Raw genomic sequence first — 19,375 nt, forward strand, 5'->3', positions numbered from 1 at the left:
AATTATTGTTGTTTTCAACATTAAATAAGTTGCAGCCACCATATAGTCAGGTATTTAACTTTCATGAGATTTATTTTTCCATGAAAGTAAGTTATACAAAGGTGTTCTACATCAAGTGAATTTGTGCACTAAGTAGGATAATGGTTTGATATATTTTCACATACTTCACTGAGTTAGGTTTCAGCAAGTCTAATTAGATTTCAAGTATGTTTGAAGAGTAAATTGGTAGATAGTTGTATATATCTATTGAAAGTTACAAATCTAGGAGTTATTTTGGGTGAATGAGCTATGAATTTATGAAGTATGGGAAGGTTCATGCCACTTAGTATGCAGCCAATTAATGGAATATGTAGATTTATCTCTACTAAAAGGTACTTGTCATTTTGTTTTGATGGTATCCATAGTTTCCCAAATGTTATTCCAAATTAAATTGGACATATATTACTAATATTTTGTGGGAAACAACATGATTCAACAAGTGATCATGTTCAGTTATTTGTTGATTTAGTGGATGACTTTGAGGTTGCTCATGAAGATGCTCACATGAAGTTTTTTATTCAAACTCTGAGGGATGATTCTTGGGAGTGGTTTTCTCTTTTACCAGCATGTTCAATATCCTCTTGGAATGAGTTTTATTCAGCCTTCATGACACAATTTGGTTAGAGAGTAAGTGTACATGAGACCTTTACTAAGTTGTTACAAATTAGGATTGGAAAAGAAGAATTGGTTCCTAATTTTCATATCATATTTGGAAAGGTTTTAAAAGAGATCCCTGAGAATTATAGACCTGATGATCAAGCATGTTTGGATTTTTAATTTGACGCATTTGAGGGGGCAATGAGCTACCTACTAAGTAATAAAGAACTTAAGAAATTGCATCATGCATTCATGACTACTATAGAGATTGAAAACAATATAAAATATATACTAACCTAGAGTCACTTCTTTAGGAAGATTTATGGGTAAGATGCATTTGAGATTAGAGATCAATGTCATGATGAAGTCTCAAATTCAAATCAGCATATAGTGTCCCTATTGTGGTAAATAATTATGTTGAAAATTCAGATTTCAAAGCATGTGAAGATGAAGCCTCCTTGTTGCAAAAAAGAGAAAATCTTATTCGTGTTAAAGGAATGCATGTGTTTGTAGCACTACGACAGTAGATGATAGAGTTGATCCACTTAATAAGTTCCAAATACATGAAGTAGTTTAAGTTATTTCTTCTCATATGGATTATTCTCATTGTGTTGAGAATTTTATTAACCATGAAGTTGTAGAGTATGCATCTTAGTCATATAAGGATGAAAAAGCTGAAAATTATGAATCAAGTGATGAAGAAAAGGTGTTGATCTATCATGGCATGAAGAGACATCAAATGGAAATGAAACTGGTTCATGTGTATCATAGTCTAATGATAAAGATGAGGCCAAAATATTTTATCCAAGTGAAGGTGAAGACAATGAAAGTGTAGGTCTATCTTCATATGAGTCATATGCAACATAGGAATAAGAGAGAAATGGAAGAAGCAAGTGTTCTTATGCAAGTAAAGGCATGGTCTCTTCTAAATCTAAAAATGTTATTACATCTCTATATTGTAAAAATTAGTGTTTAGTTGGAAACTTTGAAGAAGATTTGTCTTTATAGTATTAGGATCAAGAAGTCATAGATGAGTGCACTATACACAATAATGAGTTAGTTGTGTAGAGAAATACCATGAGGTATTATATGATTATAACCATCAACATGTAAGTGATTCTAAGTGTGCAAGTGATTCTAATGTTTGTATATCAATACCTATTGATAAGTTAAAAAATGAGTGGCGGTCATGCCCTTATAATCATGTTGACATATATGCCACATGCTTGAATGGTGAAGTCAATTTTTTGTCTTCAAAAGATGTTATCTCTGATTTTTCTTCCTCATGTGCTGAAATTATACATGACATTGGTATGCAAATTATCTTAAGGTATTTTCCAACCCAATTTGATGAAGCTACTAACATGGATCAGCCTATTACTTGTTACAATGTTTATAGGAGAGCATTGCATAGCATCATTAATCCACTTTTTAAAGATCATATTGAACTTTTAGATTTGGTTGGTCTTGATTTCAATGATGGTACATTATCATACTCCTGTAGGAAATCAGATTACTTTTCTTCTAAGAGCAATAGTGACAATGATGATGATGTTACATTTTGTGAACTTGATAATGAGGTGTTAGATGAAGTTATTGTTGAGGAGGAGCCTACACCTTATAATGTATTTTATAGTGAATACTCTCATATGATTGGTAATCCTTTTTTTTATTGTGAAGAATCATTGGAGAACCTCAGATTAACTTGAGACATTGATATGGATGGAATTTATGAATATAAGTTTGATTTCTCATTGGAATTCCAACTAGTTACAAAAGAGGAGTCAAAATTAGTTGTATGAGTCACCTCTTTCAGCAAGTTGAATATGAAACATTCATATTCAATTTTGATCACATGCATGAATAATTTAAAGAAGAAATATCTCATTTTTGTTCTAATATTTTTGAGCATGTTGATCTGTATGTTCATAGTGAGCATTATGTTGAAGTGATTCCTAGTTTGTATGTCCAATAGGAACATGAAGCTACAGATTTTGTTTTACTAAATGGGTGGATTGAAGATGCTGACATGATTGGTAAAATTGATGGAAATGATATTTTCAGCTTACCTCAAGAAGATGGAAATGAAAATTAGGTGTATGACTGAGGTAAGAAGTTTGTTCAATTTTTCATAGGTTGGGGCCATGATTTGTACACTTTAGAAGTGGGTCTCCTACTTTCAATAAACTTGTTCAAGAGAGAGTTTTGTGGATTGGTTTGCTTCTTCCAGAGATGTGAATCCTTTCCATTCTCACAAGGAACATGCATCCCCAAATAGAGCCATTATTGGGACTCAAATTTTCAAGCCCAATTTGAATTATATATTGAACATTTTTCTTAATTAAAATCCATATGGGAGCTTTTCACAAATGTATGCTTGGTTATCATTTTGAGGCTTATGAAGTGTTTCAAGCATTTAACACTTTTCATTCAGTACAAGCATGCATTTCATGATGATAAGTTTCCATTCTGAGTCATTTTGTCAAATATCATTTTGAGCATTTGTCAAATCTACATCTTTGCCTAAGTGTCAAACAATGACACAAAGCCTAGTTTGCAATTGAATATCTTTCACTCAGAGAAGTTTTATGAATCACCACTTTAGGAGTATTTAATATTCATATTAGAGAACCTATGTTCCATATCTCAAGTCATTTCAAAAAATTTTGATAAAATTTTGAATCCATTAAAGTTCAATAGTAGAATTTTGGTAAATAAATGATTGTGTGACTAAAAAGTGTAGTCACATAACTAAAAGTGATCAAATTGTAGTAATGTTTTACAATTTACAAGTATCTAAATAAATGACTAAGTTGGTCATTGGGTAAAATCATAAGGTTAGACAAAGATAGGTGACTAAATAAATGAACACATAAATGACTAAATAATTGGCCACTAATTATTAATCACCCAAATAAATGATTAAATGAATGATCAATGAAATTTTATCATATTAATGCTTTCTTTAACCTTTTAAAATAATTATTATTACTCATTGATGACATCTATTTTCATTTCAATACATTATTACATGTTAACTTCCTCAAATGTCAGGCTCAACTAATATTGACCTAGAAAGAAACTCAAAACCACCCTAATCTGCTCTCAAATGCCTCAAAGCCTTCTATGAACTCTTGAAGAAAATGAAAACTTTCCATGTTGAAATCAAAATAAAAATCCAAGTCCATCTTTGCAGAACAAAAATATTTATTATCGATTACGTATTTTATAATCTTAACATACAATTTTTATTAAACTCATTGACATGTATCATGAGTTGTGGTTCACATATTGAACCCATTTCATCTCATCATTAGAATGAATGAACAAACACCACTTAATCTTAAGCACTAATCATTGGATCTAGGTACTAATTCTCATAGAGCCTATGAATGAACAAGAATTTCTAGGTTATTAGATGAGAAATTCATTTGCACCTATCTAATGCTTGACATAAGACTTTTAAGTGATTTCAAAATTAATAATTCATAAAACACCATTCAAAGATATTATTGTATTGATGCTTACGATATTATTTTAAAGCATGAAACTAACATTTGACCTTAAATAATTGAATTATTATTTTAAATATCTTAAATTAAAAGTGAAAAATATTTTAATACAATATTCATTAAAACTATATGAAATATACTAACATTCGATAATCCTTTTCAATCAGGAGTCAAACATGAAGATTGTATTCTTGGTCTTCTTCAATTTAGGAATGTTATCCAACAACTATATAATTTATTGATAAATTTTGTTTCACAAATAATACTTGCTAGTTGATAGACTTATTTTGTGATAAATCTATGTCTTTTTTGCATTGAAATTTGTCTTTTGGATAACTTTGAGTGATAAACAAGTTTTGTTGGAGTTGATGAAATCCAACTCCGAAGACGCCCAAGATCACCTGCATGTGAAAACTTGTCAAAGAGAAGCCAAGGAAGGAAGAGCGCGGAGCAAAGGAAAAACCCTAAACAGACATGAGAGACCAGAAGATATTGCAACACAAAAAAATATGTATTTACGATATGCAAGAAGTGATGTGAAAATACAAAGAGGGAGCCCAAATATAAAGAGCTCCAGGAATCTTCTAGAACGAGCTAGAAGATGCTAGGAGATACGTGTGACAACTAAGCATACATCCACTTGAGGTGGAAAGTTCTTGAACAATGTCAGAGGTTAAGTATGACTTAGGAGAGAACAAACTCCCATATTTTCAACAATTTATAACAAACTCCTAGGCTACAACTAATTAATAAATGCATTTACCTAAGTAAGCTTAAGTAAATAGAATAAATAATTAGACAATTAATTATTTACTGTAACAAGTTTTAGAGATAGAATCAAAATGTTTTTTGTTTCCATCAAACAAATTTTTAGTTAAACAAGACTACTATTTTGAAGTGCTAAAAAATCATTACCCATTTTATCTTTCAAAGTATGAAAATATTTTTGTTATTATTAGATTTCTAATATTCTCATAAAAAAAATTGTTTGTTTTGAAGTTAAAATTATATTTTGTAAAAATTTGGCTTAGGCCAGAATTCACCTAAGACCTAGGAACTCAAACACACAAGCACAATAGTAGACCAATAGAGAGAGTATGATCAGAATGATGATATTCATTCAATATGCCAGCTTTAGAGTACACTAGGAGTGCCTATATATAAAGGCCTTCGGAGAGCTTCTATAATGCATAGAAGTCAGCAACATGATAAGTCATACAACCAGATACATGTCCACCATATATGGTTAATTCTCCATTAAGCATAGAATTAAGTGTGATAATGTGAGGATAAGCCTACAATGGTGTAGCATGCAAATTAGTGGTGTTGACAACATGTGCTAAATGAGGAGTGCAAATAACTGTGTTGTTAATGTGACAACTTAGTGAATGATGCAAACTCCTGTGTTGTAGACACCATGTGCATAATTAGAGTTGCATAACTCATAAGAGTACACAAATTCCTAAGTGTCTCTCCTAAATAAACTAATAAAATAATGCAAAATAATTGGATAATGCATTAAGCTAAATAAACTTAAATAAGTGTAATAAGTAAATACTTATTTACACCAACATATTTAACAAAAATATACATATTTTAAATTTTTTTTATGAATAGTCAAAAAATTAATTTATATTTTTCTTTTAAATTTATAATTAATTAATTATTAGCATGCGTTAATCTCAAGTAAATTCAAACCCAAGACCTCTGAGATGAGAGACTCACAAAGTTACCATTGTATTTTTTGTTGTTGCCTTTATTACTAATTGTCTACTCATAAAAGTATTATTTATTAATATTACAAATACATTGGTCATCTTAATCTTGTTTATTTGCCTTTCTTTTATTATTGTTAAGCTAATGTTAAGAATTTGATGAACTAAAATATCTCATAGTAGATTAGATAGCTTTTGTAAGAATAAGCATTTTAATTTTATTTATCGAACATTACTTTCTAGATTTAACATTTTAAAAGAAAGTATGTATATTTTTTTGAAGAAGTTAGTTTAGAAGTTTTAACTTTTAAAGCAATTTATGGTTTATTTTATTTAAATGTTTTAAGCATAGAAAGTGTCATTTAAGTATATTACTCATTTTTGTGTTTTTAAGTTCTATATTCATGCCACTTTTTGTTGTGTTTTGTATATTTTTTGATGAGATAATTTTTAAAGTTATTTATTCTATATTTGTTTATTGATGTTTATATCAAATTATATATTTATATTGATTTCTTCTATATTTTGAGTTTGATTTTATTGAAATATAAATGTAATTAACATGTGAGACAGATGCTATGATATTTGTTTTTTTGTTTTTTATACAAATTATTTTCTCAATGTCAACTTATATTTTATTTTATGTAGATTTTGGCTAGAATATTTCATGTTGCAAATGCATTTGAAAATAGTATCAAGGTTCCGTAATGGGCTCTCTTTGAATTAGGAGAACATTTGGCGGTCTCCAATATTTGCCATCTATGGTGTTCTCTACACCAGCTACAAACCAAGTTTGGGGTATCGATGACTTTCTCCCCATTTGCCAATGGTGGATACCCTCAACTAGCGCTGGCATGTCTCAATGGAGAAAGCGTTTCGACACCATATAGAGTGTCATTACTAAGCCCAAGATTGCCAATTTTGCTTGGTGCCTGATGTTATGTATTATTTAATAAATGTAAATATTACTTTAAATAAATAAATAAAACCCTCTTCACTAATCTACAAGATAAAATGAAAATTTTATAGGCAAAATGAGAAGGATAGCGAGGAGTGTGATTCGAAACCCTTGCAAAATCCCTCGACAACATTATTATTATTTTCCTACACTCCAGCATTTCTGTCAGAAAGTCCAAAAAATCAGTGACTTCTCATTCTTGTGATGACCTCTCCATTAATCAAAACATACACACACCATTTCAGTAGATGACAACCCTGTAAATAACCAGTATTGGGTCTGTTATCCCCATCCACGTTATATGCGAGCCAGTCGATGTCTGGTTTGGCCTTCAACTCATCCGACTGATAAAAAGCGGATGGGCCTATTTGCATAAAGTGTTTACCCCAATCAAAATGTAAATAGTGGTCTCCAAGCCAGTTCTCCTTGCTCTAATGCGATCCTCTAATATAGAAATGCTAGCCTCCATGGCATCATTAATCTTAACATTCCTTATTCTTAAGATATGAAGAGATCGAGGCTAGAATGCATTATAGAGATATGAAGAATATTTATATGATCGTCTAATTCTCTTCGCTCCATCTGTTGACAATAAGTACGCTACACTTAGGTTTCTATTTTTTTAAGGCTAATATTGTCTATCAATTTTAGGTTGGGAAGTGCCTGCAATTTGCATGTGGTTTTTTATTTTATTAATTTTATTCATGATCTCATCCTTGCATTGGGTATAGATGCTTTGGATACATTCGCAATATTTCTGCCAAATACAGGAAGTAATATAAGTGAATCTTAATTTTGTTAAATATGATCTCTTAATTATATAACATTTATAGTTTATTCCTTTCCACTATTTATTTTTCTGGATTCTATTGTTGACTCGATGGGATCCTTCTCACCATTAGGTCCCAACATAGGGGCCTTGTGAATTCACCTTATAGCTTCTTGGTCAGCCATGGGTATATCAATTCTCGAATTGCTTCAGCAATTAAAGAGGGCACACTTATTGCATCGGCACAGGGTGTGGTTATAAATTGTAGATATTGGTTTATCCTTGCTGCAAAATGATATAAGTTAACTTACAGTGGTATTTGTGAGAAATATTATAAATTTAAATTACAACTCACAATCTTAAACCTAAAAATTTTACTCGGCACTTAAAAGTTGCTCAAGGTGCCGAGTGCCAGTTTTACTCGGCACTTGCTCGGCACTTGAAGGTGCCAAGTGACAGATTGCTCGGCACTTGATAGTGCCGAGTGATAGGCAACAGGGGCCGAGTAAGCTCGGCATTCAAAAGGAGAAAGCTCAACACCAATGGATGCCGAGTGAGCTCGGCACAAGAAGAGCTCGACACACATAAATGCAGTAGGTGTCAAGTGTTCTGTTTCAACTAAAATATTATAACTTAGAGAAATTCAACGTGAATGCTTTCACCATTAAAACTAAAAACCCAAAGCTTTAACCTTTCAAACCAACTTGTCAAATGCAATGAATAGAAGAGGAAGATAGATTCAAGTATGCCTTCTTGCTTTCCATTCAATCTTTCATTTAAACTATTACAAATCTGAGAGCATTCGGCTTCAACCAGAAAATCCTAAAATAATCCTAAACTAATTATGCTTCAAAAAAAAACTTTAAACTTGCAACTCTAATGGCTGCATACAATGGTGCTTAGAGCAATCACTGCTTCAACAGGACAAAAGCAAACAACAACAAATTCATAGAATGAACAGAAGAGTCACGTGCAACTAGAGACACTGAACATACTTCCCTCTGTCTCTGCAACAAATGGATCTACTAGCCACTTTCTTCTTCTTCCTTTTCTCTGCTCTGCTGAACTGAAACTCTAAATAATCTAACTGAATGAATGAATGAATAAACATTCCTTTTGTCACATTCCATTTTTCCCCTCTTTTCAGAATTTGAAAAACTTCACCTACCCGTATTAATTTTCCTGTCTATTCTGGACATTAGGGGGGTAGGTGAGCATTTGGCTCTAGGGGCAAACATCAACATTGCATTAAATATTCCAACAGTATTATAATAATGTTAATATTATTGTGGACATTTATAACTTTATGAAAAAGACCACACTTGAACTGTGGTTATGTTATGACAATCACTCGTGTCTTCCAGAAGGTGGATATTAAATGCTCAATACACTTAACCTGGTCATAATGCTTCCACATGGAAACTCACTATGGTCAAATTCCAAAGTTATGTAAAACTGATTTATAGTTTTGGAAAGGCAAGAATGAAAAGACAAGGGTTTTTACGCTTCATTTAGTTTCTTGTTTCTCTAGTGGCCATAATGGGAGAATGTGTAAAGGTATTTGTTGGACTGTGGAAATATTTGTATGTTGGGTTCATGTGAAAAGAAATACCTCCTAAATTGCTTTGTCATGGGCAAAGTATTCAATCTTTTTCAGATGGATTTCTATTGCTCAAAGCAATCACACTATCTGATATGATGGTTTGTTAAGAAAATAGAGGGTCTTCATGATAGGTATGTTTTGATAGCAAGTAAGCATCCTAAAACATCTTGAAATTTAGAATCAAAGCATGGTAAATTTACAGGTACAAAGATGTTATATCATTTGGAACAGGGCATTCAAGTTTTGTATATAGTTCTATATTCTATAATAGTTACACTTGGGCAACTGATTTAGCAATAGTGTCATTGTAATATCTTAAAATGTATCTCTATTTAAGGATGCATAGATTTGTGTGTTGTGTAAGTGGAAAAAGAGAAAATAAAAAGACATCTATGTTAACATATTAATCATCAGGGTTATAGAATTAGGTTATAAATTTCAGTTTTGGTAGTTATTAAAAACCACTTCAATTTCTATATGACTATTTTATTTATGTAATGAATCTCGCTGAACAAAATACATAAAAATTTCCATTCTATTTATATTGTTTTCTATTATATCATATTTTTGGGCCTAATAGTGGAATCAAAATAGGGAATCTTGATATAATAGAGAGAGGGGACAAAATGTGATTAAAGATGGCTCTATGACAATACAGCCTAAACCATCCAAGTGAAGGATCAAAGGATGGTATTTTGGTTTGGTTTTATTTTTGTATTGAAAATTAGAAAAGTAAGAAATGAAGTTTTGTTTCCATTCTATTATGCTTGTGGCCCTAAGTTTTGGTTATTGAATGAAGATATCTATTACACTTTGGTTTGGATGTAAGTAAGTTGAATTTAATTATATATGGTGAAGAATGAATGGGAAATATTACGGGCTCTCTTGTTGTTGGCAGTCGTGGCCATCAATATGAATACATAGAAAATGGATGATGGCCACAAACTTAGATTTGTAAGTTTATGTTACAAATTTTATTTTGAATTGCATGATAATTGGTTTGAATGGAGAAAAGAAATTTTGGATTTAGCAATCAATTTTGAGAAAATATTGTATGAGTTTTTAATTTGAATTGTTGACCGATCAGATTTCAATGATCTCTTTATTTGGACCTTTTTGTGTTTGAGTTACCAAGCACTATATAGTCAGCCTAAGAAGTAGATTGGCATAAATGGTGTGAAGAGGATCAAAGATTACCTACACTTGTAAGATATTTTTGGGTATATATTGGAAAATTTATTTATTTCATCCAATTAATTTTCTATCATTGCAATAGATCCATGCATCCATGTGTGGTTTCTGCTTAGATCAAATGCAACATGATAGTAGCCTGGGGGAGGCAATCATTTTTATCTGCAACTATAAAGACAAAATAATAGTTGTATATAGGCATACAGAGTTGGTTTGGGTTCATAAATTGAATGGTAATGTGATTAAATCTTTGGCCAGATGGCATATTTTGTTTTCTTTCATAGTGTATTATTTTATCAATAGATGAAATGTGTTGATATATATTGAGACATAGAGAAGATATTGTTCTTGTGACTATTGAAAGAACCTATTAAATGTTTGAATAAAGTCAGCCAATGTGCTAAAAAAGAAATGGGTTTCTCACAAACTGCAAGATGGAAGTGTAACACTGTCAAGAATATAGGGTAGAAGATTTGATAGATTTCTAGTGTGGAGAACTTAGAGAATTTATAAGGGGAAAGCCTTGGAAGTACAAATAAAATTACAGAGAAAGAAAATAAATTTATCTTAATGTATCTGATGGTGTCTTGATGCATTGGATACATGGTTAATTATATTCTTGTTAGTGATCAAGGAACAAGGATAGGTATATTTTCTTCATCCTATTCTTGAAATAAGAAGAATGCATTCCATCTCTGATTGATGAGATAAAAATATTTTTTTAATGTTGAAGATAAAATTTGTGGTCTATACTGATGCACTCCACCTAGCAATGAAGATAAATATGTGGTATCTTATCCAATTTCTTATCACATGAATTCATTTTCTCTCATCTATCAAGGTGAGGATATTCATTTCATAATTCATTCATTTCCTATCATCTATCAAGAGGAGGATATTTTTATATGTTAGATTCAAGCAACTAATAGATTCAAGAAACAATAATTTCAATAGATTCAAGTGAGTGAGAATCTCAGAAGGATGTCAGATTCAGGCTTAAGTGGGTGAAAATTTCATATTCAAGTTCATTTAAGTTGGAATTTTAGATTCAAGTTCAAGTAAGTGGCAATTTCAGATTCAAGTCCAATTAATTTCAGATTCATACTCAATGTAATCATTTTCAAACAAATGGACACAAATGGACAAAACAATTTTATTGCACACGTAATGTATGCTATTATCAATATGTTCTATGGAAAAAATAATTCATAAGACCCAATGTGTGTTATTTCATAGCACCTGATGTGTGCTCTTATCAAATTGTAATGGAAATAAACAAGTTTGTAACACCCAATGTGTGTTATTCTATTTCACCCAATGCATGCTCTTATCAAATTAAAATACACACAAATAAGTCTGTAACACCCAATATGTGCTATTCTATTGCACCCAATGTGTGCTATTTTCAGTAATTATGCACTCAAAGTGTGCTAATTCAAATGGGACAAAATAAGTCTCAAATTGACACATACAAAAGCAATAGGCTGAGGAGTTCAAAATACTCCTAATTTTATGTAACCCTTTCTGATTAAGGGGAGGATGTTAATGTATTAATTATTAGGTTATAAATTTCAATTTTGGTAGTTATTAAATAGTAGTTCCACTGCTATATGAGTAATGAATCTTGCTGAACAAAATAAATAAAAGTTTCCATTCTGTTTACATTGTTTTCTATTACATCAGATTTCTAGGCCTAACAATCAATCCTTCCTTAGACACATAACATTTGTGTTATCTTGAAAGATTCATTATATAATTACTTATACATACAGGTGTATGAATCAACATCATACAATTGTGTGTGTGTGTGTAATATCTGGTATATAAAACTTTGATAAGAAGTAAAGCCAGTTATAGCTATTGTTGTAACAGAGATTTGTTACTCAATAAAAAATGTAGGTTTAATAGAGTGATTTTTTCTCCCTATGAGGAAACTGTAAGGCTTTTTGAGGGTTTCCTACTTAGCACAAAAGTTTGTTTCTCTTGGATTGTGAGTTGTTTAATTTATTTTTTCCATCTTCAATTTATGAAATTAATTCATATGTTTATGTTTCTTCAAATGTGATGCATAAATTTTAGAAACTTAATGCTAAAGCTTTATTTTGATTCACCCCCTTCTTAGAATAACCACTACTTCCAACATAATTGTGGTTATCATTGGCACAGAGATTTCAAGATTTGTTGATGTTCAACATCTGTTGGCTCAGGGCCTTAAGGTTATAGTCCTACAAACTAGAAGGCAACCTGGTGGATGAGTTTTCAGAAAGAAAATGAAAGGACAAGCCCACAGTCATATGATGAAGACTATAAAAGACCTGGGAGAGGATATTTTGTAGATGCATAGATGAAAACCTCTAGGGGTATAGGCTACACAAGGTTTGTGATAAGTTCCCTCTCTATCAACTAGATGGGCATTCTATGGATTCATAGTGGATGCCAAGGTGGAGGAATCCTCCAATTACTTTCTTGATCAAGAAAGGCTACTGAGGTAGAACATGGATGAGGTTGCTATTAATGTATCCTTGGGAACTTCTCTAGAGATCTTCAAAAGTCTTCACAATGTTTCTTTGATGGAAGAGAAAAGGAAGTTGCTTGACTAGCACCTTGCCAACCTAGAATATGCCAATGCACAATTTCTTTCCAAGCATCATAATCCTTTTGGGATCAACATGATACCTATGAGATGGGTGGCGATTAATACTTTTACAAAGTGACAATGTGGTGTAGGACCACCTCAAATATTCAAGCCAAAGTTGAAGATTATGAAGACCGCAAAGACCCTCAAATAAAATTAGAGGGATGAAATACGTAAATGGAGTTTTCAAATCAATTGGGAAGTACTGAAGCATATAATGGATTTTGATTATACAAATTTTAGAAATGGTTAAAAGTCCCGAATAGATAAAGTTTTCTTTGTATGTAGGACCAATAGAGTTCTTGGGTTAAATTGGAGTGTTTAGAGTCTAGTAAAGGTGTAGGAAAGGTTAATAATAATAATAGATCAAAATTAGTGAGTTTAGTGGTCTTTGGTTTAAAAGAATTCAATAAATTGTAAATTGGAGTTTTGAATTTTCAAAATTCAATAGTTAGTTAACAATGGAGGTAATTTTAGTTTTAATGTCTAAAATCTTAAACTAATCCATTTAACCAATAAAATAGGTTACGGAAGTTATAAGGGAGTTATAAAATGTATGAGGAAGTCATGGTATAAAAATCCCTAGAGATGTATGGAGGATAATAAGGAAAAAGAAAGAGCAATAAAAATTCTTTATTCTCTACTAAAATATATGTTTTTACTTTTTCGTTGAAGGCTTTATTTTATTTTATTGAAAGGACCATATAATACATTGAAAGTTTTGTTCCAGCAAGTTTCATATCATTTTTGAATGAGTTTTTCTTTATACTAAATCACTATCACATTAATTTTGAGTTTGTTGTTGCACTTTTTGGTTCTAAATTACTATATAGTAGGGCTTCAATAAAATGATGTGCATTCCATGAATATAAAGGCCTAACATTCATGGCTTGTTGATATCTAATATTTTATTATATATATATATATATATATATATATATATATATATATATATATATATATATATATATATATATATATATATATATATATATATATATATATATATATATAACAAGTGATGTGGAGAAACAATAAGAAAGATTGATCATTGTTTGGAGAAAGGGTAAAAGTTCAGAAATAAAAGTTGCAAAAAATGTCGTCTGATGTTGGGGCAATATCTTTGGATTGAACTCTTGGATTTTAATGTGCTTTGAATAGAATGAAGATTACCTAATTACTCCCAAAACTAATGGAGGGATTGAAAATTTTTGGTCTGGTTTAAAAGTTATTGCGACTGTCCATGGGTCTATCTAGAGGATAGCAAGGTGGTGTATTTTGGCTTATTTATTTTCTAAGATTGAATTAATAAATCAAAAGGATATGAAAGGTTGTAGGTTGATATGATTGGGTTTTCAAAAGGTTTTTATTGATAATTTTATTGGGATGACAAGTGTTTGCAGTTGTTCTAAGTAAAGAAAAGAGTTTCAAGAAGATTGCTCAAGATTGGAGTGTTGGGTGCTGTTGTAAACCTAATATCCATTTGAATCATTTGTAGTCTAGTGTTAATAGATATATTTTACCATATTTTTCCTTGGGGAAAGGTGTATTCATAAATTGAGTTTCTTGGAGCATAGTTGAAGTGTAGAAACTTTGAAGTTGAATCATTCATTTACTAAAATCTTGTCCATCACCCTTACCTCCTGCATCAAGTGGTATCAAAGCGGGAAAGGTCTCATGGAAATTGCATTGGTCTTGTGAAGTTGGTCCTTGAATCCTTTAGCAATCCCTTAATGTTGAATTATCCTAGGAGGAGTAGCCCTAGAGTAGATTCTTGTGCCAAGTGAGCAAGCAACCATGTCTAAGGGAGAAGAAGAGATTCCTACAAGGTCAAAAAATGTGGAGTTGGAAAAGATAGTGAAAGAACAAGTGGTAGATAACAAAAAGTTAAGGGAATCATTAGACCAAAGGGACAAAGAGAATGCTGAAAAAGATAGATTGGTAAAGTCTATGTTGGAGAGGTTGTCAGCACTAGAGAAGAAGGATAAGAGCATCAAATTGGATAAATAAATTAGAGATGAGGAAGAGGAAGAAGAACCCGAAGAAGAAGAAGAAGAAGAGGATCCATAGGAAGTAAGGTTGACTAAGTTGGAAAAATCCATAAGGAATGAAGATAGAAGGGTAAGGATAGACTTATCTATGTATGGAGTAAAGATTGATGACGAAGAACTAATAGATTGGTTTAGTGCAATGGAAAATTGCTTTGAGTGTGAAGGGATAGAAGAGAAGGACAAAGTAAAGATAGCAAAGTCTAGGTTGAAGGGACATTCTTTGTTGTGGTGGGATTGCATCTAGGCAGATAGATGGAAGAATGGAAAACCCAAGATCACATCTTGGTATACTATGGTGGATAAAATAAAGGCAAAATTTTTGCCAAAGGATTATAGAGTATAGTTGTACAAGAAAATGAGAGATTTTAGGCAAAAGTAGATGGATGTACAAAAATACATTTTGGAATTTCACAAGCTTGATATTAGAGTGGATCATGATGAAGAGATGGAAGAAAACATTGCAAGGTATATGGGGGGACCAAGGTTCAATATCTAGGATGAACTTAGTCTTGTTACCCCGAGGTCAGTTGATGAATGTTATCAGTTAGCCTTGAAGGCTGAAGAGAAGATAAGAAGGAGACAAGAAAAGCAAAGCAGTAATAGAGGGATCTTCCATGAGAGGAAGATGGGGAAGAGGTACTACTGATTTTCAGAGCAGCAATGATAAGGATAAGGAAAAACCATTTTTAGAATCAAGAGGGGGTTATAGAGGTGGAAGAAGTGGAGGAAAAGGAAATGGAGTATTCACAAGAAGATGCTTCACTTGCAATGAAGTAGGCCATCAGTCCTTTTGATTTCCTAAATGGCAGGAAGACAAAGGGAGAGATAGAATAGTAAACTTGGTTCATGAAGAGCCAAGAAAGGATGAGCAGAATGAACCCATTGAACTTCTTCCAAAAGAAGGAGAGTGCTTACTGATGGGAAGAAGCAATCAAATACCAAAAGATCTAGGCATATTTAGATCAAATTGTCTCATTCAAGGCAAGGTATGCATGTTTATAATTGATTCATGGGCAAGTAATAATGTGTTATCTTATAAGGTTGTTAAGAAAATGAATTTGAAAACTTTTTCACATGTTGCTCCTTATTATGCTACTTGGGTCAATGAGAATCAGAATTTATTAGTTAAGGATCAAGTGATGGTTGAGTTTTTAGTTGGGAGTTATAAGGACAAGGTACTATGTGATATCATGCACATGACTTCTGGGCATCTCATTTTGGGAAAATATTGGCAATGTTCAAGGAGAGTCATGCATAATGGCTATGAAAATAGATATGTAGTTCAACAAGGAAAGGTGAAGTATAAGTTGCATCCATTGGTGAGGAGTCATAACGAATCTATATTGATGTGTTCTGGTATAAATGTTCCAGTGCAAGGTCAGGGTAGTCTACATTATGATATTGGTTGGAAGCAATGCCAAAATAAGAGGCATGAAAATCCAAGGGTGACAGGGCTGGTTGAACAGCCTTTTGTTTTGGTTGGAGCAGTCAAGTTTCCTCTAAGAGGGCAGGTAGATGAAGGTGATATGGTGACAAAGCAAAGACAAATAAAGAATTTCTAGCAGTCTAATGTGTAGCAGCAATACTGTCAAGCAAGAGGATAGTCTAACCCAAATATCTTTGCATCTAAACCTTGGTGTGTGACTGCAGGAACCTAAATGAAGGAGCATATCACTTTGCGGAACAATTTCATCCCTTAGCAGTAGCAGATGGGAGCAAGGAACAATGGATCATAGGTCAACTGTTGGGGCAAGAGTTCTTTTTATGGTGGAGAGTATGGTGTAGGAGCATCTCAAATATTCAAGCCAAAGTTGAAGATTATGAAGACTTCAAAGACCCTCAAAGAAAATTAGAGGGATGGAATACATAAATGGAGTTTTCAAATCAATTGGGAAGTACTAAAGCATATAATGGCTTTTGATTATAAATTTTGTAGAAATTGTTAAAAGTCCTAAATAGATAAAATTTTGCTTTGTATGGAGGACCAATAGAGTTCTTGGGTTAAATTGGAGTGTTTAGAGTCTAGTAAAGGCATAGGAAAGGTTAATAATAATAACAGATCAAAATTAGTGAGTTTAGTTGTCTTTTGTTTAAAAGAATTCAATTGGAATTTTGAATTTTCAAAATCCAACAGTTAGTTAATAATGGAGGGAATTTGAGTTTTAATGTCTAAAACCTTAAACTAATCCATTTAACCAATAAAATAGGTTATGGAATTTATAAGGGAGTTATAAAATGTATGAGGAAGTCATGGTATAAAAATCCCTAGAGATGTATGGAGGATAATAAGAAAAAAGAAAGAGCAATAAAAATTCTTTATTCTCTGCAACAATATATGTTTGTACTTTGTTGCTGAAGGCTTTATTTTATTTTATTGAAAGGACCATATAATACATTGAAAGTCTTATTCCAACAAGTTTCAGATTATTTTTGAATGAGTTTGTCTTTATACTGAATCACTATGACATTAATTTTGAGTTTGTTGTTGCACTTTTTGGTTCTAAATTACTGTATAGTAGGGCTTCAATAAAATGATGTGCATTCCATGAATATAAAGGCCTAATATTCATGGGATGTTGATATCTAATATTTTATTATATATATTTAACAAGTGATGTGCATAAACAATAAGAAAGATTGATCATTGTTTGGAGAAATGGTAAAAGTTCAGAAATAAAAGTTGCAGAAAATGCCGTATGATGTTGGGCCAATCTCTTTGGATTGGACCGTTGGATTTTAATGTGCTTTGAAAAAAATGAAGATGACCTAATTATGCCCAAGGGATTGAATAAATTTGGTCTGGTTTAAAAGTTATTGCGACTGTCCACACAGGTCTATCTAGAGGACAGTAAGGTGGTGTATTTTGGCTTATTTATTTTTTGAGATTGAAATAATGAATCAAAATGATATGAAAGGTTGTAGGTTGATATGATTGGGTGTTCAAAAGGTTTTTCTTGATAATTTTATTGGGATGACAAGTGTTTGTGGTTGTTCTAAGTAAAGAATAAGAGTTTCAAGAAGATTGCTCAAGATTGGAGTGTTGGGTGTTGTTGTAAACTTAATATCCATTTGAATCATTTGTAGTCTAGTGTGAATAGATATATTTTACCATTTTTTTTCTCTGGGAAGGGTGTATTCATGAACTGAGTCTCTTGGAGCATAGTTGAAGTGTAGAAACTTTGAAGTTGAATCATTCATTTACTGAAATCGTGTCCATCACCCTTACTTGCTACATCACAATGGTCATTTTAAATAGGCACTAGTAGATGGGTTACCTAGCCTATATGAGAAGAGAGTGCAAGTTATTAGTTATGGATCTGATGGCATTCAAGTGTTGGATTACAAGTTTTTAACAATGACATGGCTCACTGTAATGCACATGTAGGGGTTTTCAATGCTATGGGAGTTGAATTTGTGCCAGAGTTACTGTAGAGGAAGATTGAGATGATACAGAGGCTGGGGTTTGTAATGCTAAACAAGGTGGTACTATTATTTACTAATGTGTTTTTGGGTAGCGATATTGATACTTTTAGTCATTTGTGTGATGATAGTGGTAGAAGAGGGAAGTATTTTTTATTCTATTGTTATGCTCATGTGCCAACTCTTTTGATTACACTTCTAGTAGGGGAAGGTGCTATCAAGTTTGAGAGAACTCCTCCCCTTGATTTTGTGTAGAGCATCCTAGAATTCTTAAGGGTATGAATCTAAAACTACATTTCTTAATTTGACATCTTTACCATTAAAAAATAAAATCTTATAATATTATAAATCCCAATCGGTTATTTTATCTAATTTTGAGTCAACTCTTCTAAAAGAAGATCCCATAGTCATGAATCCTAATCTGTCTATGATCCCATTTTATTAATATTTATCTATGGTTTTTATTATAAATGTGTTGTTTTCCTTTTTTAATTTTGTGCCAAAATGTTTTAGTTAGTCTGATTCTTTTTTAGGAAATGAACTTGAGAATTGGTTGATTGTGACCTAGCAAATGATTGAATATATGTTGGACAAACTTGTGGATATTGACTTAAGTAGGAACTCAAAAATTAGGATTACAAATAAATTGATTATATTGAATCCTCCACTAGTAAATAAATGAATAGGTATAAGTTTTTTTGAATTTATCAATGTGGAAAATAATGGAAATGTATAGGATGGTTTAATATGGGGAAAACACATCATGACTTGGTATTTGTTGTTTTGATTGTAGAAATTTGGTTGACAAAGTTTTTGGTATGTACTTTTGACTAGAAATACAACATAATAAATATTTAGGTAAAACAGATGATAGTATCTGCTATT

The 19,375-nt window shown here is 31.8% G+C and overlaps 1 pseudogene; it reads left to right on the top strand.

Annotated features, from left to right (window-relative positions):
- Positions 1–2,000: 2,000 nt before the first annotated feature.
- On the top strand, positions 2,001–18,772 carry LOC149579883 (lysine-specific histone demethylase 1 homolog 3-like; annotated as a pseudogene).
- Positions 18,773–19,375: the final 603 nt, after the last annotated feature.

The sequence above is a fragment of the Cupressus sempervirens genome, chromosome 1 (genome assembly GCF_028749045.1).
Source record: "Cupressus sempervirens isolate cs-2001-9-10 chromosome 1, ASM2874904v1, whole genome shotgun sequence".
In the NCBI taxonomy this organism is placed as follows: domain Eukaryota; kingdom Viridiplantae; phylum Streptophyta; class Pinopsida; order Cupressales; family Cupressaceae; genus Cupressus; species Cupressus sempervirens.